Genomic DNA, 23,511 nt, shown 5'->3' on the forward strand with positions numbered 1-23,511 from the left:
TGCCCCATTACAGGTACCTTCATCCTCTCCTTCCTCTTCTTGCTATCCTTTTCCATTTCATTTTATGCATTGTTCCCTCCTCTTGCCATTAGAATCTAAGCTCCGTAAGGGCAGGAACTGTCTTTCTTTCTGTTTATATTTATATTCTCTACTCTTAGTACAGTGCCTTAGTACAGTACTACAGATAATAGATAACACACATGCTATTTACATTAAATAATAGGTTTACATTAAACCCTGTGAGGTAAGTGGTATTTTATGGATGAGGAAATAGAAGCTGGGAGAAGTTAAATGAGTGGCCTAGGGTGACACAGCTAGTAAGTGTCTGAGGCAGGATTTGAACTCTGGTCTTCCTGACCCCAAGTCTAGCACTCTATCTAGAAAACTGGGGACCAGAGAGGTTACATTACCTGAGTTCACACCTAGCAAATGGCAGACCCAGAATTTGAACTCATGTACTCTGACTTCAAATCTACTGTTCTTTCCACTACGCCCCAGGGTAGTGGATGGAAACTTGGGCTAGAATCCAGGAGACCTGGCTTGCTGAGTGACCTTGGGCAAGTCCTTTCCCATCTCTAGGCCTAAATATTCCCCTCTATATTAGGTGTGACCAGGTGGTTTCTATGTACTCTTCCAGCTCGAATGTTCAATGACTTTATGACTGTTGTCTTTCCATCTATCTCTCCCTCCCCCTCCTCTCTCTCTCTCTCTAGTCAGTGGCCTCAGGGTTGATGCTCAGTGAAGGCAGAATCAGTGACTGGCTTTGTATGTGACTGACTTCTGCCCGGCCCTCCTCCTCTCTTACCATAGGTCCTGAGAAGGTATCAAAGGTCCCTATTAAAATGAAATGTTATCTTGAAAGTGTAACACCTCAGGCTGCCATCAGAAAGTAGAGAATAGACCAAGGGCTGTGCAGCGTCCAGAGAAGAGTAAGGAAAAATGGGACAAGGGGGTGCTGCTAACTCTAGGACTTTCTTCAACTTGTCAGTTTTCCCTTGTTACAAGAACCATGAAAAATTTCTTCCCACTCCCTTTCCCTGTGTTCCCACCCCCAGAAGGTAGGAGCCAGCTTTAGTGAAGAGACATCTAGATTTGGAGTCAGAACTGGTTCAAATTCCATTTCCATTGCTTTTCTACCAATATGACTTTGGACATTTGAGGCAGATGGATGGTGCAGTGGAATCAGGAAGACTCCTTTTCATGAGTTCAAATCTGGCCTCACTTACTAGTTGTATGACCCTGGGCACGTCACTTAATCCTGTTTGCCTCCATTTCTCATTTGTAAAATGAGCTGAAGAAGGAAATGGCAACCCATTCCCATATCTTTGCCAAGAAAACCCCAAAATGGGGTCATGAAGAGCTGGCCATGATTGAAACAACCAAACAGCAAATGACTTTGGGCAAGTCATATAATCTCTCTGGCTCTCAGCTTCCTTATCTGTAAAACGAGGGGACTGGCCTAGATCCCCTTCAGCTCTACCTCTATGAGGAAATGTGTTTTGTGAGCCTTGATGTGCTGTATAAATGTTTATAAGGTGTATCATGGTGGTCCTAGGGAAGATTGTCCCTCCATAGAAGCTAGGAAGGAGGGTTTAGAAAAAGCATCAGCCAGGAGCAGCTGGAGCCGTCCAGTCCCAGGGCTATATGAGAGAAGGAAGTGACAGGAAACCCTGTAGGCATTTTCCTTCTCTCTGGCTCCCAACATCCTAGAGAGGTCACTCACTTGGTGGAAGGGCTTGCTTGTCCTCACTTTATCCATCTCGACCAGGATGACCATACTGCACCTTGTGAAGCCTCCTACCCAATCCTTGAAAATATGGCGCCCTGGAGAACACAGTTCTAGGGTCCAGAAGGGAAGGAGGAATCACCTCACCCCTTTGCTTCTCCAAGTCTCCTTTCCTATTACTGCTTCCATACCAATAGTCACATCAATCAATTGATCAACCAATCAAATACCTCCTATATGTTGGGCTCTGTGCTAGATGCTAGAGATACAAACACAAAATGTCCTAGGGGACTTAACATTCTATCAGTGGATTCAACATATATAAATAAGCACAAAGTAAATACATAAATGTAAGATAATTTAGGGGAGGGAAAGCATTAATAATAGGAGCAGGGCAGGTCTCATGTAAAAGGGGATCCTTGAAATGATGTTTGAAGGAAACTAAGGCTTTTAGCTAGGACAGCTAGGTGCTATGTGGACTTGTAGTCAGTAATATCTGAGTTCGAATTTTCACTCTGATACTAGCTGGGTTACCCAGGCCAACCAAATCAATAATTTTGCTCTAAGAGTCAGTTTCCTCATCTGCAAAATGGAGGGAAAAATATTATCTATCATAGGTATGAGTATATATATATATATGTATATATATGTATATATGCATACATATACAATCTTATTTGATCCTTGTGAATGTATGTGTGTGTGTGTGCGTGTGTGTGTCTGTACTTTGCAAACCTTAAAGTACTTTGTAAATGTTAGCTATTGATATTAAGAGCCAGAGGGAGTGTAGGAGTTAAAATGTTATATGTAAGAAACAGCAATAAGTCCAGTTTGACCAGACCTTAGAGAGTATGAAGAGAATAATGAATAATAAGACAAGAAAACTAGGTTGGAAGCAGGTTATAAAGAGCTTTAAGTGTCAAGGGCCACCTTGCTGTTCCTTGGACCAAGTCTTGGAGGGGGGAGAGCAAACCCTCCCCCCAGCCCAACCAGTTATCAGGGATTGGCCCCTGATTGCAAAATCATGAGTAGTCACAGGCCAGCTCCAGCAGGCAGTGCTTCCTGGATGAGCCCCCTGAGCCTTGGGCTCAGCATGACCAGCCTAGAATCCAGCTCGTCACCCAGGGGCTTCCTGGTGAACACTGGGTGTCTAGGGGAGACAGAAGGAGCAAGAGGAATCATGGTCCCTATCTTTGTGGGGATGCAAGAAGAACTGAGGGCATCAGGTATTGTGCATAGAAAGTAAGTGTTGTAAGAGGTCTGAGGGAGAGAGAGATCATTTGGACTGGAACAGGGAGGTTGAGGAAAACTCTCTGGAGGAAATGGTATTTGAGGTAGGCCTTGAAGGATGGACAGAATTAAGGGAGGTACTAAAGATGGCAAAGGTTAGAGGGCATAGCTTGAGCAAAGACCCCTAGGTATATGCAGGGGGATGTTGGCTAGCCTAATGAAGGATTAAGAGGGCATCTGGTATCTACCATAAAAAGTAGAGCAGTTAAAGGGAAAGTTATCTTACCATGGTACCCACCTATGGCCTCTAAAATGTTGAGTCTTGGAACTAGAAGAGTATCAATGACCTTAGGTATCCACCCACACAAAGGGGCTGCTTAGGGTCAGAAGGCTCCACCCTAGACATAGCCACAATTGGTTGAGCAGCATAGAACTACAGTAACCCCTAAACCCACACTGGAAATAACCCCCTCCACCCCAGGACCACAGCAAGAAATTCCCCCTCTCCCTCCACCAGGCAAAGAGAGGAATTACCCAAACCCCCACCCTCTGGGGCCATGTTGGCAGCTACCTGCCTTCTCCCTCAGCTCCCTACAAGTTCCTGGAGAACATGGTAGCCTGGTCAGGTCCTAGGCTGAGCAGAACTTTAGACCTTAGAGTGAAGGGTCAGAGAGGTTTGAGCCCTTCCAGTGACCAGATCTCTACAGTTGTTGCTGGGGACATGACATCTCTATTTTGGTAGAAAATAGGAAGTGGCCCCAAATGGTCCAACCGGCCATCAGCCATTCTTGCTTCCTCTTTTCCAGCTCTGCCCTTGGACAGAGCCTGGAGCAATGAACTTGAAGCCCTGAGCCTTGAGTATAGTGGGGGTTGGGGGCCAGGGGGTGGGAACAGCTCCCGGAATGGTGGCTGAGTCACGAGCTGATGGAGTTGACGGGAAACCTCAAGACCCTGAGCTTCCAGGAATGCCAGTGCCTACAGCACTAACCGGCTGCTCGACCTTTGTCCTTTCACCTATGATGTTCAGGGTACCTGGGGCAACTTCGGAATGTTCCCCACCCCTCCCCCAGGTCCTCCCTGCCTTGGGCTAAGTAGAAATTCTCTACTCTAACCCCTTCATTTTACAGATGAGGAAATGGAGGCCTAGGAAGAGCCAAGTTACTTACCGTAATCATATTAATTCACACTGGAGGTACTAATGGCTGATAACAGTTCAAGAGTCTCCTTTGTATTTGAATTTAGCCGAGGGATTCTGGAAGCTCCCAAATCCTTCCAAAAGGAATCTCTAAAGGTAGGATTGGGGGAAGGTGGAGGGATTTTCAATAAGTAGCTGGGTCTGGATTCAAACCCAGGTCCTCTGACTCCAAATTCTGGTTGCTTTTCATTTGCTCCACACTGATCTCTCCTTTTTCCAAACCACACAATCTGATGTTCTGTTGGGGGTGGGGGCGGGGGGGAGTTGCTATGCAGTGAAGGAGAGTTGGGGGGGGCAAGGGGGGTGGGAATTAATGCTGCTTCCCACACTAGACCGAATGCTTTCTGAGGACGAAGATTGTAATCGCCTTCTTGGCTTCAGGAATAGGGATGGGAGTACACAGCTGGGCTCAGAGAGGTCATTGAATATTTATGCAGAGCTTACATTTTCTATATCATGCCAGCAGAGGGAGCAAGAACACCTACAATTGGAATTCCCATTTTATAGATGAAGAAACTGAGGTCCAAAAAAGTGCTTTCCTCACCCCCACCTCGTAAGGTCACTCAGAGACTTAGAGGCAAGGTCAGTTCTAAAGTTCAAGTCTCCCAACTCTCAGGCCAGGGATCTTTCCTGAGCATAGGCGATGCACTCTGGCAAAGCCTGGACATTGACTGATTGTGTAGTTCCAGGAAGTTTGTGGTGCTGTGCTGAACCTCACAGTTCCACATTTTCTCTTCCCTACGGAGGCTTCCACTTCTAATACCAAACTCTCCAGAAGTTTCTTTCACTGGCATCTGAGACAAGAATCTGATAAACTAATGTACAATGAAATAGTAATGGCCCAGGAAGGCCTGAATTCAAATCCCACCTTGGATACTTAGTGGCTGTGTGATCTTGGGTAACTTCTCTGGGCCTCAGTTTTCTCATCTATAAAGTAGTCATAATAATAGCATTTACAGGTTGTTGTGAGGATCAAATGAGATAATATACGTAAAGTGTGTCATAAATGTTGAAGCTCTGTATGATTAGCTATTATATTATTATTATTGATGGTGATGATGATGATAGTTGATAACAGCTCCTGTCCCCCTCCTAGAGGAATCTGCATTTTTGCAGAGCATTCTGGGAGGTGTCCCAGGAGGATCTGAGGCATTAGGAGTTGTGTGGGGGTAGATACTTCTGGGAGCTGAAGCTGTCTGGCAGCCACTCCTCTCACGTCAGACAGGTGGCCACCTCCTCTGGATTTGTCTGCCTACTCTCTCCAGACACGAAAGAGGGTCCCAAGAGGAGGGGGCCCATTACTGGGCCTGTGCTCGACTATCACAAGGACTGTGATGAGTCTCTGCCTCCCTGATAGGGTCCTGAGGGGAGGCTTGTGGCCTTGGTGACTCTCCATGACTTATCTCAGAACTCGCTCCGTCTCATGGATCATCCCATGAGCCTCAAGATGGGGGCAGAGGAGCAAATATCAGATGAAATGTGTGCGTACACGCATTTACGACACGTGGTGTAGCACAAATATCATCAGCTGGGGCCCCAGACTGGCCCCAGACTCAACTTGGCCTGAGCCTGGTTACCAAGCATAAATACAAACAGATCTACTCACCAGACTCGAAGGCCAGGATTTGCAAAACTCCACTGGGCTCCTTGCCAGCTAGGGATATCACCCCACCCCCACCACCAACCTCTGTGGCAAAGCAGGATCCTTATCTGCCAGCTTGCTAGGGGATATACTTTGGTGCCTTCGATCTTTCCCTCCTCTCCCGCACACCCCCAACTCCTCAAGGTCCCATTAGCAGGCTGGAGAGCTATGGCCCTGACCCCAAGCAACCCGTGCCCTGACAGCATCTAGGTGGAACTGTGGATAGAATGCCGAGCCCAGAGTAAAGAATATCTAGGTTCAAATCCAGCCTCAGACACTAGCTGTGTGACACTGGATAAGTCACCTAACTGCTGTTTCCTCATCTGTAATCTGGGGATAACAGTAGCACTTACTTCCCAGGGTTGTTATCAGGATCAAGTGAGACAATATTTGTAAATCACTTGGCTCACAGTAGGTGCTTAATAAATGCCTGTTCCCTTCTTCTTTCTCCTAGGGTAGTCAGCTCTCAAATATCTCCACATGGATCACAGCATCATAGATTCAGAGTTGGACTTTAGGATCAACTAGTCTAACCTCCTCCTTTAACAGGTAAGGAAACAGAGGCCCAGAGAAGTAAGGGGATTTGTCTAAGGTCACACAGATAGTAAATGGCAGGGTCAGGATTTGAACCTAGGACCTCTGACTACCACTTCAGAAGTCTTTCCTTTCCCTCACTTATTCATTTGAAAATGTTTCCAGGCTTATAAAACTCAGTCCTTAGTCACTGCCCAGCTCAAACCCCAAGAGCAAATGAACCCTAGGGCATCTCTAGTTGATTTGATCTGCCTCATGTGAATGCATCTTCTTACATCATGCATCATTTGTCCTGGTTATAGTCAGGCCCATTCTTGGCCACACTGGTCTGGGCTGTTCTCTCATTGTGTCTGCTGTTCCCAGGGTTGAGTTCCTTACTACGCCATTGTGAACTCCCGAGGGCAGAGTCTGGGTTGTCTCCTCACTCTCCATCCTTTCTACTATGTGTATATATATATATATATATATAACATATACTATATGCTCTAGCATGATGTACGTGGTAGGTGGTTAATAAATGCCCGCTGAATTGGATTTTGTTTGTTTTGGATTCGGATGGCTCTACCACCTGACTTGTGTCCCAAGACTAAGGCCAAGTGAAAAGCTTATACTCACGAGGGCCCGCAGAGTATCCCGCCCCCACTGTCCTGGGCTGCCCCCGTTCAAGCCCCTGGTTAACAAGTACCTTCCAAGAGAGCAGCTATTGCCTCCCTGCACAAACATGTGGGCTCAGCTGTTATCAGGGCTGGGGGTGCTGATCTGAGGGAGTACTGCATGTTTTCACTATAGACACAGAATGGTTTATTTGAAGTCCTGGCACCCTGGAGAGCTTCCTGCCCAGGCAAGAACTCCCCTAGATGTCAGCAGCATTTCCACATCTTACCTCATGGGGGTTGGAGGCTTTTCCTACAGCAAGTGCTAGGTACCAGAGGCTAAAAAGACCTTTTCCCATGGCCTCTCCACTGCTTCTATCAATCAGACTGGGCCAGGCCATCCGGGGTGAGGCTAAAGGCTCCCTCCTTGGAGCCATCCATCCTGGTCCCTGGCAGGGGGAAGAGACTATATTACAGCAATACTGCCCATCCAGAAAGGGGAATTCCATCCTTGGGGAAGGAGTGGGGCCCAGCAGTGAGAGATGGACACTCAGAGATTTGACTGTTGGCTCAGGGCTTGAAAACGTGGGCTGTGGCCTCAGTGGGGCCAGAAAAGGCCTCCCTGCTTCCACACACACAGAACCTGGAATTCCACCATTAGATCAGCATTCCTCTGGGAATAAACATTACCGTCTTCCTGATTGGCTGGTTGGGGCAGGGAGAGAAATGAAGAGGAGACAAGAGAGGGGTAGGCCCACCATTTGGTCTCCAATCCCCCTGGGCGTGTGGCTTTATTAGAGACTTCCCCCCAGTCTACCCCAGATGGAAGGGAGGGGCCCAGGAAGTGTGGCTTGTAAGGTCAGAACGTAACATTCGAAGCCTGGAACAGGATTAGAAGTTTGGAGTTTGCTATCTGACCTAGGGTGTGACCTCCCCTTTCTGTGCCTCAATATTCCCAGTTGTCAAATTGGATTTCCTCATTTTCAAATAAGAGAAGATTGGAGTAGGTGGCCTCTGAGGACCCTCTGAATACTAAATTTCTGACCCTATCATCTTATGTCCTGGGTTCCAGTCCCAATGCTTTCATTATGTGATCTCTGGTCAGTGACTTTCTCTGGGCCTTGGTTTCCTTTGTAAAATGGGAATGATGGTGAGGATAATGATGATGACCATGACGACATACTACTTACCTCCTAGAGTTAGGAGGGAAGCACTTTGACATCCACTAACAGAGGGGTCTCAGGGTGAAATGGAGCCATCCTTTACTTTCACAGCTAGAAGGATATGGGAAAAGGGGGTTGAAGGGCTCTTGAAAAGGCTGTAGAAATGTGAGCCGCTATTGTCATTGCTGCCTATGACCAGCTGGAAACTTGGTCGGAAGAGGGAGTGGATACCTCCGGAAGCTACAAAATCAAGAAGGAACTTGAGCCAAGAAAGCAGGCATTGAACCCCAAAACTTCTCAGCTGAGGTGAGAGGGAGAGAACTAATTTTTGTCTGTGGTCATATGCTTGACGAGCCCCAGGACCAGTAGTGGGGAACATTTAAAGTATGGGCCTGTAGGAAAGGCTGTTGGACCCTTCAGAGAAAATTTGAGAAGGCCCCATTTCTTCCTGGGAACCTTCAGGGTAGGGTGTGTAAGCCTTAGGGGGAGTTGACTCAGACCAACGGGTCTAAATGATCTAGGCTGCAGCTAGGGGACAGGGGAAACCGAAGCCTGGAGTGGGAATGCCATTCCTCGGGGTTATTCTGCCCTGAGCCCAGGGGCAGGATAGAGCTGATGACTCTTTGGCTCAGGCCAGAACCCTTTAGGCCCCCAGCTGCTCCTGCCACACATGGTGACTGGCAGACTCAGACAGGACAGAGCTGGCACCTGTATCATGCTCTGCCCTCTCCAAAGTGCTTTGGCATCCATTACCAAGGTCTAACTGTGTGTCATTCCTCTTCATTACCTGCAGAATCAAATACAGAGTCTTTTGCATACTATTTAAAACTCTTCCTAACCTGCCCTCTTTCAATCTTCCCAGTGTTCTCACACTATTCTCCGTGAACTCTAATATCTAGCATCACTGGCCTATTTCCTTACAATTTCCCCATGAGATAGATAGTGAAAGTATTGTAATTCCCATTTTACAGATGAAGAAACTGAACCCTAGAGAGATGGTGATTTATCCAAGGTTATATAGCTAGTGGGTGTTGGAGCCAGGACTCAAATTAATTTCTCTCGATTCCAAGTCCAAAGCATCTTCTGCTATATTTTATTACCTCTCATTTGTACTCAAATAAGAGTATCTGTCCCATGTTGGTCTGTTCTATCTTTTTTTATAATATAAAGTCTTGGAGGTTGGAGACTGTTTGGGTTTATCTTTCTCCTTATCCCTTCACCATAGTAGAACTGAGACTGCTGCTGCCCCCTTCCCCTGCCTTCCCCCCTAACCGTCTGTACAGGCTAACTGAGTGCGGAAGGCCTGTGCCTGTGCATTGTGGTACAGGGCTGCACCAGACCCAGCCTGAATCACGGAGAACTAATTGTTAAATTTTCAGTGTGAGGATTTACATCTTGGAAATCAGCCAGTGCTGCAAATCAGGGCTTGATTTATTGTTTTCTTGATTGTCTAGACTGAAGAAAATGATGGAGAAAATGTTAATAATGCATATTAAACTGAAGAGTGTGTCATGCATACGTTTTTTTTTTTTGAGAGCCAATTGTTAAACATTTGCCAGCATACTCCTGGAGGGGAAAGAGCCTTGACTTAGAGTTGGGAAAAACATAGAATCACAGAAATACAGAGTTGTAAGGGACCTCAGGGGCCATCTAGTCCAACTGGTATCTGAAAAAAAAAATTCATACTAAAACACATCCATCAAGAGGTCATCCAACCTTTGCATGAAGATATTCAGCAAGTAGAAACCTTTCACCTCTCTAGGTGGCCTATGCTACTTTAATTACTAGGAAGTTTTTTTTCCCTAATATCAAGCCTAAATCTGAGTTCTTGTAACATCTACTCATTCTTCTTTTAAAAATTGTTTTATTTATTTTATTTTTAATTTGTGGAATAAAACAAGCATTTCCATAACACAGTATAATAAAAAAGATTGCACATGAAACAGTAAATCTATTATGTACAACTTGCTATTCCTTATAAATATATAATAAAGTTTTCATGCAAATTTCTTTTTTCTTTTTTCTTTTTTTTTTTGTTTCCTCTTCCCCCCCCCAGACATGGCTACCATTAGACACAAATATGTATATATGTGTAAAATCATTCTATATATACTTTTATTTATCAATTTTTTCTTTGGATGCAGATAGTGTCTTCCATGCCTCTTAGTTCTACATTCTGGGTCCATACAGACCAAGTCTTCCACCTAACAGCTTTTCAAATACTTGAAGACAGCTATCATGTTCCCCCAAGTCTATTCTTCTCGAGGCTACACACCACAAGTTCCTTTGGCCAGTCCTCATAAGCATGAACTTTTGTCATTCTGGTTACCCTGCTCTCAGTGTTCTTCAGTGTATAAATATTTTAGTAAATAAATATATTTATTATGTTAATATTATATTATCAAATAAATATTTTAGTCATTGAAAAATGGCCTTTTCTCAATTCTCATCCTTCTTGAGCTCATTTCAGCACTTGACATTGTTGGCCACTTTCCCCACTTCTTACTGGGTTTTTGTGACTCTGCCCTCTCTTGGTTTCCCTCCTATCTGTCTGACCACTCCTCATCTCCTTTGTTGGTTCCTCATCCATATTAAGTCCTTGAACTCTGTCTTTTGGAGGTTCAGCCCTGGGTCACCTTCTATTCTGTCTCTATACTCTCTCACTAGGTGACCTCATCACCTCCCATAGGTTAAATTGTCTCTGTGCAGATGATTCCCAAATCAATAGATTCAGCTCTTTGGAGCTCCAGTTACATGTCTCCAATTGCCCAGTGGATATTTCAAACTGGATGTCCCATAGGTATTTCAAAGTTAACATGTCCAAATTAGAACTCATTATCTTTCCCCAGGAATGTCCTCCTTTCCAAACTTCCCTATTACTATTGCATCCTTTCAGTCACCTGGGTTCCCAGACTTGGAATCATCTGTGATGCTTCATTTCCCCTTACCCTTCATATTTAACCAGTTGCCAAATCTTATTGTTTCTACCTCCACAACATCAACCTCATTTGTTCATTTTCTTTATTCATGTCACCACCCTAGTTCAGGTCCTCATGACTTCTCACCTGAATTACTGCAATATCCTCCTAATTGGGCTCCCTTCCTCTCCAATCCATCCTACATACAGCTTTTAAGGTGATTTTCTTCAAGTGCATGTCTGACCGTGTCACATCCTTCCTCAATAAATTTTTCTGACTTCCCATTCAAATCTGGCCTCAGACACTTCCTAGCTGTGTGAGCCTGGGCAAGTCACTTAACCTTTATTTGTTTCAATTTCCTTAGCTATGAAATGGAGATAATAATAGCATCCATCTGACAAGGCTATTGTGAGAATAAAATAAAAGAATATTTGTAAAAGTGCTTGACACAGAGTAGGCACTTTATAAATGCTTATTTCCTTCCCCTTTCCCTTCTAGGATCAAATATAATCTCCTCTGTTTGACTTTTAAAGTCCTTTACGAAAATCTAGAAAGACTTACATGAACTGATGCAAAGTGAAGTGAGCAGAATCCAGAGAACATTGTACACAGTAACAGCAACATTGTGTGATGATCAACTATGAATAACTTAGCTCTTCTCATCAATGCAATGATCTAAGACAATTCCAAAGGACAAATAATGGGAAATGCTATCTACCTCCACAGAAAGAACTGATGGAGTCTGAATGCAAATCGAAGCATACTATTTTTAGTTTATTTTTGTGTTTTTTTTTCCTTTTGTTCTGTTTCTTCATTCACAACATGACTGATATGGAAATATGTCTTACATGATTGTACATTTATAACCTATATTAAATTACTCACTGTCTTAAGAAGAACAGAGGTAAGGGAGGGAGGGAGAACATTTGAAACTCAAAATTTAAAAAATATGAAAGTTAAAAATTGCCTTTACATGTCATTGGAAAAATAAAATACTATTTTTTAAAAAGTCCTTTGCAACCTAGATCCAGCATACCTTTCCAACCTGGTCCTAGCCTTCTTTGCTATTTCTCACACATGATGCTCCATTTCCTATACCTAGAAGGAACTCTCTCTTCCCTTCTGCCTCTTCAACTCCTTTATTCCTTTTAAAATTCAGCTCAAGCAGCTCCTTCTATGAGGCCTTTCCTATTATCCCCAAATGCTAAGGCCCCTCCCCACCAGATTTGTTTTGCATTAATCGTGTATACATTTGGTATATATTTCTTTATGGACACATAGATTGTAAGCCAGCTCCTTGATCGCAGCAGGGATAGTTTCATTTTTGCTTTTGTATTATCTGGGCTTAGCCTAGTGCCTGACGCACAGAGTTGCTCAATCGTTGCCTGTTGACTGATTGATTAGTGCCACCTCAATCCCAAAGGGTCTCTTGCCATTTTTGTGATATCTCAGTGCCATCATCAGGTCCCTTGAGCTCTCTTGGGAGTGCAAGGCCAAGGCCTCTCTGTGCAATGCCTTAAGGTTGAAATCATACTTTGAAGTCCCCGTGATTCCCATTCCTACTACCATCATAGTGTGGCAGCAAAAATCCCAACTAAAATCTCTTCTACAGAAAGCCTTTCTCAAACTCTCTTAATTCTAGCATCTTCCTTTTTTAATTATTTCTTCTATATCCTGTATGTAGCTTGCTTTGTACAGGGCAGTGAGGTGGTTCGTGGATAGAGTGCCAGGCCTGGAGTCAGGAACACCTGAGTTTAAATCTGGCCTCAGACACTTACTAGCTGTGTGACCCTGGGCAAGTCACTTAACCCTGTTTGCCTCAGTTTCCTCATCTATAAAATGAGCTGGAGAAGGAAATGGCAAACCACTTAAGTATCTTTGCCAAAACCCCAGACCCCAAACAGGATCACAAAGAGTTGGACATGACTGAAAAATGACTGAACAACAAAGCTTACTTTCTATATGGTTGTTTCTTCTCTCCTCTATTAAAATTTGAGATCCTTGAGGGCAGGGACTATCTTTTGCTTCTTTTTGCATCCCCAGTATCACAGTGCCTGGCACATAGCAGGCGCTTAATAAATGTTTATTGACTGGCTGTGAACTTGGGTTCAAGTCCAGATTCAGTTACAAGCTATGCATCTATGGGCAAATCATTTAATCTTTATGAGATTTGGTTTTCTCATCTAAAAAGTGAATATAATGGTATTTGTACTATGTTTCTCATAGGGGCTGGGGTGAGAAAAGGGTTTCATAAACCTTGAAGTGCTGTATAAATGTGAGCTGTTATTATCATCACCATAAATGTCAACATGATTCCTATTTTAGGATCATAAGATCACAGATTTAGAGCTGGAAGGGACCTTAGATGTCACTGAATCCAACCCCCTCATTTACAGATAAGAAACTGAAGCACAGTGAGGATAACTGTGGATACCCAGGGTTACACAAGTAATAAGTGTCTAAGGCGCGATTTGAATCCAGATCCTTCCTGACTCTAAGTCCAGAGCAGTAGCAGCTTCTTCTATATTGTCCACATCCTTTCCTGGTATAGTGGATAGAATCCTGGCCTTGAGTCAGGAGGGATCTGAATTCAAATCCCACCCTACACTTATTAAACCTGGGCAAGTCACTTAGGCTTTTCCCTGTTGTAAACATAATACTGACAGTAGCCACCTCACAGGGTTCTTCCTAGGCTGAAATGGGGAAAGTGTATGGAAGGAGTTAAGCACATTTTAAAACATTATACAAGATATCCTCAAAGTCGTAGACCTTGGAGACACACTATATATGTCAGCTAATATTATCTGCTTTTCTGCTGTCCCCATGTGCCCAATGCCTCTACATCCCTCCATTTTCCCTTTGATCTTCTTCATTCCTTGGTGGGATTGGCCAGATGACTATCTAGTCCCCAGATGGCTCCAGGCATCTCTGTGGCTCCAGGACAGTAATGGCACTGATGCCTTGTAATGTAACCATGCAGAATCTTTAGACGGCCAGTCCCCCTAACAGATCTAAATGGCCCCAGCAAATGGACTTGGGAGTATTTTCCTACATCCATGCTACTCATTCATGCATTCATTCATCCAGAACAATTTTTACATAGCAACCTTGCGTTTAGCTAAAGTGTTGGAGGAAAGACAGAGAAGAAGAAAACATGGTCCCTGGCCTCTGGGAGATCACAGTCTGGTTAGAGACCCACAAAACACATAGGAAATCACAACAAAGTATAAAAGGTAAAACAGATGTTGCAACTGGGAATAATAATAGAGAGCATTTATATAGTGTTTTTTGTAAAACACTTTACAGATATTATCCCATTTAGCCTTCACAACAACCTCACGAGGTGGATGCTATTATTATCCCCACTTTACAGATGAAGAAACTAAGGCAGAGAGAGACAAAGGTTAAGCAATTTGCTTAGCATCACATAGCTAATATCTGAAGCTGACTTTGAACTCAGGTCTTTCTGACTCCAGGTTCAGTACCACGCCACCTAACTGACCAAAAGGGCTTGTATGAACCGATGCAGAGTGAAGTGAGCAGAAGCAGGAGAACAATTTCTATAAAAACAACAACACTGTAAAAGCAAACACCTTTAAAAGACTTAAGATTTCTGGTCAGCTCGATGGCCAGCAATCAATCCAGAGAACTGATGATGAAGCATGCTACCCACCTCTTGCCAGAAAGGTGATGGACACAAGATGCAGAATGAGATACATGTTTTTGACCATGGCCAATATGAGAATTTGCTTTGCTTTACTATATGTGTGTGTGTGTGTGTGTGTGTGTGTGTGTGTGTGTGTATTTGTTACAGGGTTTAATAGACTTTTTCTTTTTTTTTTTTCTAGTGGGGAGGAGATGGGAGAGAGAGAAAATACATGCTTATAATTGAAAAAAATTAAAACAAAAACAAAAGTGTTAAAGAAACAAAAGGGATATTACCTCCTTAGGAAGCCTCCGTTGACTACTCTGACCCACACTGTTCTCTTTCTTCCCCGAGCTTTTTGTAACATCTTTACCAGTCCCACATAATTTAGAGCTCAGCTCTATACTGACCATTCAGCCTGAGTTCCTGAGGGGCAGCACTATATCTATCCCTGGCTCCTTCTCCTAGATTAGCAGAGCCCAGGCCTAGGCCTAAAGGGTTGTCAGTCCAGACATGGGGAGCCACTTTCTGGGGCTGGCAGGCGAGTGTCAGTTGGCTGAGGACGTTGGAGCTGTGCTGGCCCTCCTGGGGAAGGTTAGGAAATATCTTTGGGGGCATCTTTCCTGTTCTGATAAATAACTGATCTGTGGTCGGGACACAGAGGTCATCTCTCCCCAGAAAAAGCATGGGAGAAAACCACTTCTGACCGCCCGGCCGGCCTGTGGGTGATGTAAGGGGAAGGCTGCCTTCCTGGCGGCCGGGCTGCTGAGAGGTGATTTCAGAAACGGGAAGCCGTGCTCCTGGCGAGGGCAGGCGAGGCCCCGTGCAGCGCTTCCTGTGGGCCAGGACAGCAAAATCAAAGGGACGGCCATTCCTGTGGTCGAGGGGTGGCTCAGGGTATCACCATGGGAGACAAGGGCAATTTATGGCCCTCCACTGGGCCTGCCCCCTCTCCTGTTCTTTCAGCATGGAAAATTAGCCAGTGGGTTAAGGCCAGGGCTGCCTCATGCTGGTTCCTTTCTTGGGGTTGGTGGGGGTAGGGGGAGAGAAAGGGGAGGGCAGGTTAGTGGCTATCAGACAAGGAGTCTTCTATAAATGTCTAATCAACAGTATGGCAGGGAATGGGGAGCTTAGGGAGAGATGAGGGGAATTGAGGGGGCCTAGAGTTCAGTCTTAGGCTGGTGATTTAGCCTTCTGGCTTCTGGCTATGGGTAGCTTTGGGTGGCATTATGATAGGGAAAAGATGAAAGAGGTGTTTAAAAATTTCCCCCTCTTTCCAACCTCAGGGGAGGAAGATGGAGTGGTTATAGCTCCTTGCTGGAGGAGCTTCCAGGGAAGTGCCCCCAAAGTTTATGGAGAACAAGCTCTAATATATTGAGCCAGGAATGGCAAGGCCAGGCAGTGAGGACTAGAGATCACAGAACAAAATTCCCCCTCTCCCACCCATCAGGGGGGTGCTTGATTCTGGACAGTAGGATAAAGAGCACCTTGGAGATGAGGGCCTAGCCCAGCCCACTCAATTTTACCCACTGGGGAGGGAATTGAGAGGAGAGAACAGTTACCCCAGACAGTGGTCCCATATGGAGATTGGAGGTGGGTTTGTTAAGCAGCCTGTGACAGGGGAATTTCTGTGAGGTCAGTGGTGTTTGGGAACATGTGTCCCTGACTTGTTAGGTGAAGTCTGGAGAACTCTACTCCTCTTCCTCCTCCCCTTTTAGAGATAGGAACAAGGTTAAAGTCTTAGGGATGATTGCAGCGAACATTTCTGATAATGTCATACCCAAGAAAAGATGTCAATTACACTGAAAGTGGGAATCTGCCTAAGCCAGACCAGGGCTGAGTGTCTAGGTGCTTAAACCCTTCCTATCTAGGCTCCCCCTTAGCCAAGGCCTTATGTGTACCTGGGAACCCCCTGCTTCTCTGGTTCCCTGCTAAAGCTGACCTGGTCTCTGGGCCATGACGTTGGATTAACTCAGAGGATATCAGTCAGTCAACAAATATTTATTAAGAGCTTCCTATGTGCCAGGCATATTTGAGCAGGTAGGTGGCACAGTGGATAGAGTGCCAGGCCTGGAGTCAAGAAGGTTCCTTTTCCTGAGTCCAAATCTAGCCTCAGACACTTGCTAGCTGTGTGACCCTGGGCAAGTCACTTCATCCTCTTTGCCTCACTTTCCTCATCTGTAAAATCAACTGGAAAAGGAAATGGCAAACCACTGAAGTATCTTTGCCAGGAAGGACCCAAATGGGGCACAAAGAATCAAAAATGACTGAAAATGACTAAACTGAACAAAATGTGCCAGGCACTGTGCTAAGGGCTGGGGCTACATGCAAAGACAAAAGACAGGCCCTGCCCTCTAGGAGCTCCCAGTCTAACGTTTAGGGTTGTCAAGGCCCTTGCTTCCATGTAAGTCTTCCCCTCATGTCCTTTCCCAACTTAACAACTTGTTGGAGCTGAAGAGCCCAGAGTGTCTGACTCCATCCCCTCTCCACCTTCCCCTGACTGCTGTCTTTCCTTATTCCTGCTTTTGCCCCTCAGCCAGAAAGTTCTGTGTAGGCCCTTGGCTAGAAAGAAGTTTCCCAGAGTCTTATAGGATCATTGGATTTGGAGCTGAAGCTAATTTTAGAGATTATCTGGTCCAATCACTTTCTTTTTAGATGAGGAAACTGAGGCCCAGAGAAGTTAAATGAGTCTCTTAAGTCCACACAGCTTGGACAAAAGTAATGGAGTTATTTTCCTCCAGGTCTTCTGAGTCTTTCTTATGACCTTCCTATGGTATCATATAGCCTTCTGATCACTTAGGGAAGGTTCACTGCATTCAGTGATTTTAGAAAGAAGGAAGAGAAAAGGGAAGGGGTCAAGGAAAGGAAAGGGGTGGGGCAAGGTCTGGGTGGGGTTGAAGAAACCACCTACAGGAGGCCTGCATAATTTCTGACCAAGGGAGCCCAGGGAGATATTTTTTGGCGAGACTAATGGTGGTGGTGGTGACTGCAGGAACCATAGTACACCCAGGAGCTTCTAGAAGGGGTCAGGAGGGTTCTGTTTACCTGCCACATCTCACTCTCTGAGAGACAAAGGAGGAGGAGCAGGAGAAGGCAGGCTCCATAAAGCTTCTCAAAGCCCCTCTTTCTTCTCTTCCTATCCTGTAGTTGCCAATCAACAACTTTATTGCTCATTCAACCCTTGGCACTGTAGGGGAGACTGAGAAAGTACAGAAGACACTAGAAGGGCTCTTCGCCTAAGGCAATAAGGAATAGGGCAGCCCCAGGCCTGGCCCTCAGGGAACTCACAGGCTTGGGGGTAGTTAGGATATAATCTGAGCCTTGAAAGATGGCTAATATCTGGATATGTAGAAATAAGAGAGTGAGGAGAAGAGGGGGCATTTGAGTTGAGGGGCATGTGGAAACATTTTAGGGGGGGCAGAATAATTCTGGCAAAGGCAGTGAGGTGGCAACAAGCCTAGTGTGAGTGAAGGGGCCGGGGAGAAGGGGGTTGGGGGATGGAACAGTGTCTCTTTGTATTTTTGTTTCAGGATCTCTCACCTCAAAGGATCTCAGAGACCACCTAGTCTTCCTTATACTTTAATAAATACATTGTATCCCCACTTTAACATCTCCAGCAAGAAGTCACAGAGGCTGTGCTTGCAGCCACAGGTAAGGGAAAACTCACCACCTCCTGAAACAGTCACTTTAGGGTAGTCTAAGTGTTAAGAATTTTCTCTTCATATCAAGATTAAGTCTGCTTTTTTTTTTCTTTCCCAGCTAAGGCTCCTAGCTCTGCCTTCTGGGGCCAAGCAAAACAAGACTAATCCCTCGACCTTCAAATATTGGAAGACACCTATCGCACCCTATTATATTTTCTCTTCTCCAGGCTAAATGTCTTAATTGCCTCAACCAATCCTAACTTGAGCCCCCTTCTTCATCATGATTGGCATCCTCTGGACACTCTCCAACTTATCTATGTTTTTCCTAAAATGTGGTGCCCAGGACTGAACATAATATTCCAGATGTGCTCCTGCCGAGTAGGGCAGAGGATCAGGGCAGAAGCCATAGTGTATTAATGAAGCTTAAGATCTCATTAAGGTTTGCTTGCCGTTGCCTGCCATGTCACACAAGGACTGCTGAGCTGATGGCTGATTATGAGCTCTTAGAAGGCAGGACCTTCTCTTGCCTCTTTTTGTATCTCTGGTGCTTAGCTCGAGTCTAGCATAGTAGATGCTTAATAAATATTTATCAATTGATTGATCCCGTAGTCCACTAAAACTTCCAGCTATTTTTAGAAAGAATTGCTACATAGCTAGATCTTCCCCCATCTCATATTTATGAAGTTGATTTCTTGGGCCCATGTCAGGCTTTACTTTTTATTTTATTTTATTTTTTTAGCTAGACCTGTGATTTCATCTAGGTAGAGTACTTTGAGCGTGATGCTCACTCTGCCAATATAGATTTGTACCTTTTGGGCAATTTATAGTTTTACAGAGTTGCCTGGGGTCACTGTTAAGTTAAGTGACTTGTTCAGGGTCATACAGCAGTAGGTGTCAGAGGTGTGGCTTGAACCCAAGTCTTCTTGACTCTGAGGCCAGCTCTCTATCAATGATACCCCCTTAAGACTTTATATTTATACATATTAAATTCCATCTTTGATTCAGCCCTGTTTTCTAGCCTGTCAACAACTTTTTCAAGTCTGATTTTGTTATCCTTTATGTCAGATATCCCTTCTAGTTTTGTGTCATTTGCAAATTTGATAAACATTTCTGCCTTAATCCAAGTCTTTGATAAAAATGTTAAGCAGTCCAGAGTCAAGCACTGATCCCTAGAGCACTCCACTGTTGACCTCCTTCTAAGATGACATGGAACCATTTGTGTCTATTTTTTGGGTCTTGTCATTTAATTAGTTACAATTCCATTTACTTTTGCTGCTATCTTGTCTACAATTCTCTCTCCTCCCCCCTTTCTCTCTCTCTCTCTCTCTCTCTCTCTCTCTCTCTCTCTCTCTCTCTCTCTCTCTCTCTCTCTCTCTCTCTCTCCCCCTCAAGATAGAATAAGAGACTTTGTCAAGTACTTTGTTAAACTCTCTAGTTTTCCCCCTATGTGCCAGCCTAGTATCTCTGCCCTTCTCTGAGTCTCTAAGAACTTTGGAGCTGCCAGAGAGGACATCTGAGCGTGTTGAGTGAGTCTCTGTTCATCACACTGTTCGGGAATGAGAAATGCTTGCTCAGTCCTGGCGCTGTGCAGCCTACTTTGCGCTCATTAGATTATCTGTTGGAAGTGAATCAGAGATTAGGAAACCCAGGAGGTTATCAAGCTCTGGCCTGCCAGACTCTCAGTTAATCTTTAGCTTCCCTGCTAGGATGGAGGAAATGCTGTTGCAACACTGAGCTCCTCACCATCATTATCTCCATCACCGAGGCCCTTCAGATAATTCCGACAGGAGAGATGAGTCGGTACTAGGACAGGAGGTGGTGGTGGGGTGTATGTGTGGGGGGGTTAAGATGAGGGTGAACCTGGCTCTGGAAGAGATGCTCCCCTACCCTGAGACCTGCTCAGGTTTCAGCAAAGGGTCTGACTGGGAAGAGGCTGGGCAGACTGGTGGTGACTGCTATGTGGAAAGGCTACTCCCTGAGAAAGAACGGCTGTGGTCTGAGCTCTTGCGGGAGACAGGCACACAAGGACACAAGCATGCATGGAGACAGACCCAGACACAGACACATGTGGAGAAAGACACACAGAGGAGTCCACGGAATCCCTCAGCTTCCCATCTTTCTCTTTCATTGGAAGCTGCTAAGGGGGAAAGGGCTCTCCTGAACTTTGTAGTTTCATTCCCCCATCTAAATTTCCCGGTCTATGCATAGTCTCTCTATGGTCACTGCCTTAACTGATTTATTAGGGCTGAGAAAAACGGGCTTAGGCATTTAGGGATCCAAACACAGAGTTTGACTCCCACCTTGGATAGGGGGAAAGAAAAGTTTAGTACCTTTCAATAAGGCCTGCTTGTTGAATCGAATGGACACCTCTTTCTTGTATTCCCAAAGCCAGACTATTTAAAACAAGTTCCCTGTCAAGATTAAGGATGAGAAGTAAACCTCATAGGGGGCTATAATGGCCCTGGCACTTTCCTTCCCTACATAGCTGCTTTTGTAGCCATATGCTTTTTAAAGTCTGGGGAGATCTGTCATCTATCTCTTCTTGGCCGTCATGGTACCTCCTCTTTCCTCCATCCAGAGGAACTACACCTTGCTTTGGCCATAAGGAAACAAATCTCAATGGTTTCAAAGGCTTCTCCCTGTCCAGTCCTCATTTGCTATGCACCGCAGGGAAAGAAAATTACTTTTTCTGGGTCTTTCCACCAAGGTAGCAGGTTGGCAGAAATAACACAGAGGATCTTAAATCATTTACAAAATAGCATACACCCAAGAGAGACACCCCAAGAGAGACACCCTGGATAGTAAAATATATGTACATTTGTCTAACTCCCTCTACTGAAAATTACTTCCCCACTTCCTTTCCAGTTCCCTATCCTTTCGTACCAAGGAATCTCATAGATCCTAAACAGCGCTGAATTTGCTTAGTTCAGTCATGATAGTCACTTCCATAATCTGTATGTCTCTTTGACTTTGTGGGATGTGGTTAGCTTGAGGTCCTGGGAATCTTCCTTCTCATAGTTTCTGGATAGTGGGATAGTGGGAACCTCCAGGTTCTGGGAAGTGATGAGAAATTCAGGATGAGTCTCACTTTCCTAAGCGTCCCCCCAAGAACTGAGACAGGGGACCTGAAGAGCTGATCATCTGATATACAGAAAGACAGATCGAACACTAAGTATCTTCCACCTTTCCCAAAGAGCAGAGTTATAGGGAGGAAATTCCACTTGGTGCAGTCTCCATCTCACCAGCCTCTGTGATTCCTCCAGAGAGGTGGAGAAAAATGCTCAATCCCATTTGGTATGCTTTTTTTCTAAAATATTTCAGTACTTTAAATATTTTTGTTAATGTGGATACTCCTTTCACTGATGTAGATCCCAATTTCTCAGTGCCTTAGGAGAGAGACTTCTTGAGTTGCTATTTTGCTGGTCTAATTTATTTCTTGGTGACCAGTGTCTTCTGTTGAAAAATGTCTATGAACTTAGCTAGCTAGACTGGGTCATTGAAAGTTAGACCCATAGTATACCACTGAACCTGCACTCTGAGTCTTTCTAACTTGGTCTTACAAAGCTTGCATTACATTGGACTAGCCCAAGGGTGGGGAACCTGCAGCCTCGAGGCCACACATGGCCTTGGGTGTAGCCTTTTGACTGAGTCCAAGTTTTATAGAACAAATCCTTTTATTAAGGGGATTTGCTCTGTGAAGTTTGGATTTAGTCAAAGGGCTGCACTGGAGGACCTAGAGGGCCACATGTGGCCTCGAGGCTGCAGGTTCCCCACCCTGGACTAGCTTCTTATACAATGGTGAGACATAGAAGGAAGACTTTAGTTAATACTTATGCTTGTTGTTTGGTTTCCTTTACAAATTGCACAATATTTGCAAAGTATAGCACCTACCTCATAGAATTGTCTGAATTAAATGAGATGATATACGTGAAGTGCTTTGCAAAACCTAAAGTATTATATAAATGCTAGCTATTATTATTAAGGAAAGATTTGACTCAGAACAAGACTTAAACATAAACACCTATGTACAATGTGGCACTTTCTGTACCAAATTCTAACTGTTGATGACACTACTTAATCTAATTCTGGTTCTGTTTCCAAGTTTGAGCAGGCATTGGACCAAGGTAAGGGTTATAGTGGGTTATAAGCACAAGGTTGAGCTCAGGAGAGTTGAGGTAAGGCTTGAGGGATTGTTCAGGTTTCAAAGGTCAGAAAGTTTCAAAATTCAGGCTGTCAGGGTTCAGGCATGAGGGATCAAGACATAGGCCTTAGCAATGGCAAAGTGTTATAGATTAGTGTAGGATCAGAACCTAGGCAAAAATCCAGATGACAGAGTCAAATTAACAGCAGTGAGAAGGATCTTAATACCGAGAAAACTTTTCAATTTAGCATTTACTTCTTCTATTTCCTTATCAACCATTTTATTTTCAACCTCACGCAACCTAATTTACTGTACCATTAGTCTATTGAAATTATTCTCTCAAAAATTACCAATGATATTTGACATTCTAAGTCTTATTGGATTTCCTTGGTCCCTAGGATTCTTGACCCCCACACATTTTTTTTTTGTATGATGAACCAAATTCTCCTCCTTTGGTTTTCATTCTATTTTCCTGTCTTGATTCTCCTTTTACTTAGCTTACTGTTCCTTCTCAGTCTTCTTTGCCGGACATTATTCATTTCTTGTCCTCACTTCTCTGCCTTGTCATTTCACAAGTTCCCATTGAGTTTAATAATCATTTCTGCTCAAGTGACTTCTAAGTCTGTATATCTAGTCCTAATGTCTATGCTGACTCTGGCTCTTCATCTTTAACTTCCTACTCAATGTCTCACCAACGTCCCAGACTAAGCTCAATGATACTTTTCAATTACCTGCCTAAACATGTTACATTCCAAATTTTCCTCTTTCTGTTGAGCGTACCACCATCTTCCAACTCACTCTCCTTTATAATCTCAGAGTCAGCCTTGACAATTTCTCTCCCTCAACCAACCCTCCTCCCCCATTAAATCAGTTAAAAATTTTTATTAGCGCTACCTCTACAACCAGGCCTTTCTTAGGCCTCCTTAATCTTGGAGTCCTCCCTCTGAGACTACCTCTAATTTATCCTATATATGTCTTGTTTGACATAGTCGTTTGCCTGTCATCTCCCCCATTAGACTATGAGTAAAGAATGTTTTGTGCCTTTCTTTGTATTCCCAGTGCTTAGAACAGTGCCTGGAAAA

At 44.4% G+C, this 23,511-nt stretch overlaps 1 long non-coding RNA gene across 2 annotated transcripts; it reads left to right on the plus strand.

Moving 5' to 3' along the window:
* Window positions 1-2,793: 2,793 nt before the first annotated feature.
* Window positions 2,794-10,514, plus strand: LOC110207404 (uncharacterized). 2 transcript variants are annotated; one of them, XR_002324148.2, is made up of 4 exons: window positions 2,794-2,952; window positions 4,084-4,247; window positions 6,248-6,342; window positions 10,228-10,514. It is a non-coding gene; the product is annotated as an uncharacterized LOC110207404 (long non-coding RNA). The 2 variants fall into 2 exon arrangements; XR_013484757.1 differs by lacking the exon at window positions 2,794-2,952 and having other exon boundaries at window positions 3,837-4,247.
* Window positions 10,515-23,511: the final 12,997 nt, after the last annotated feature.

This window comes from Phascolarctos cinereus, unplaced genomic scaffold, assembly GCF_003287225.1.
Source record: "Phascolarctos cinereus isolate Bilbo 61053 unplaced genomic scaffold, phaCin_HiC Scaffold_2;HRSCAF=192, whole genome shotgun sequence".
Taxonomy (NCBI): domain Eukaryota; kingdom Metazoa; phylum Chordata; class Mammalia; order Diprotodontia; family Phascolarctidae; genus Phascolarctos; species Phascolarctos cinereus.